We start from the raw sequence: 1,583 nt of genomic DNA, 5'->3' as shown, positions 1-1,583 counted from the left end.
TCTCCATACAGGCTATTACCAAAGAGGAAGGAAATTCGTTCCGAAACTAAAAAAGACAAAACTTAATATAAAATTACAACTGTGGACAGAATTATTGTCTAATTAAAAAAATGGGATCGATTGAACAACCTTTGTTTTTTTTTAATTTTAAGCCTCAGTTAGCTATGGCTTCGATGTACACTGTTTATTATTCTTCACCATATTTATTATATTTAAACATGATTGGGGCCCTTCTCGGGATTTGGACGCATGATCTCTCAGGTGAGCCGAGATTATGACCATCAGTCTACAGAAGAGGACGTATTGGTCCCTTGGGCCTTAGCTATGTAGAGTGGCTCGAACAGTGCTGAAAATATTAAAAACTGTGCTACGGGAACATTTGTGTAGTGGTTGATTAATGTTGTAACTAATTAATATCCTACATGGATTAATATTAAATTTACTGATCATTACTTCGATATCAAGAAATCTTTTAAAATTTATACTTTAACTTTAAGACACGCTTTTTGCCACCAGCAGCTTGGTCTCAGATGATCTTGAAGTAAACTAGGCTGGACACTGTGTAGACCCTGACGCCTCCGCTGGGTTCAATCTCCTCTTTTGCATGGTGGCTGCAATCCATCTTTCATTGATGATGCGCCCACATAAGTGACGGGTAACTGAGAAAGTATCTGGGAGTAAAATATTGAGCGGTGAGCCATAGATATGACTTTAATCAAAACATAGAAGCCAAGGACTGCCGCAACTCCATTGAACAGAACGTAGATATCATCACATCAACGATACACATCACACACACACACCATCGATCATAACGATTTGTTATTTGATTTTTATGTTGTGTTAACGGCATTCCTTGAAATTTCAGATTGAGAAATTTCCAATATTTCTGTAGATCAAGTAGCCTGTAGCTATATTCGTCGCACCACACTCCAACAAATTATGATTAATGTGTTCCATACATCGTTAATTTATCACTTAGAGTCTTAAACCCCTTAGTTAAAAATCAAATAATCCCTCAACGTCACAATTAATTCTTCTATGATCGCGTTGACGCGATTCTTCAACGAAGTTAATGCTGCGAGAATTGTTATTTATTTCTTGCACAGATTACAATAAATTCTATTTATTTGTGACATTTCTTACTTGGACAGAGGCGAATACTGTTAACATAGCATAGATTTAACTAATTTTGCTATTTGCGAAAATGTTGGAGACTTGTAAAGTTATTCAACATTTGTTACGTTTGTCTACTATACTAGCGGAAGATTCAAAATGTACTAGTCAACAAACTAATACATGTATAGGCAGGTACTTCTGAACTAAAGAACCGCACAGTTCTGTAAGAACTGCACCGGACAGGCAGAATGCAGTAATAACAAAATGTCTTCAGTTTCAGCATCCCGACAACTGAATAAGTTTTTGCCTTGAAGTACATTAAGGGGTTAAAGTATCCAGGGCACATTGTGACACAATAAAATACAATGCGATTTTGAAAAATCCAATTTAAGATAAAAATAATCCTCATGGCAAAAGATACTAACAATTTATTGATCCAGTATGTCGCTATTTGTGATATATGT

The sequence above is a fragment of the Homalodisca vitripennis genome, chromosome 2 (genome assembly GCF_021130785.1).
Source record: "Homalodisca vitripennis isolate AUS2020 chromosome 2, UT_GWSS_2.1, whole genome shotgun sequence".
Taxonomy (NCBI): Eukaryota; Metazoa; Arthropoda; class Insecta; order Hemiptera; family Cicadellidae; genus Homalodisca; species Homalodisca vitripennis.
The sequence above is the reverse complement of the archived record's forward strand: the minus strand, read 5'-3'. Positions refer to the sequence as shown.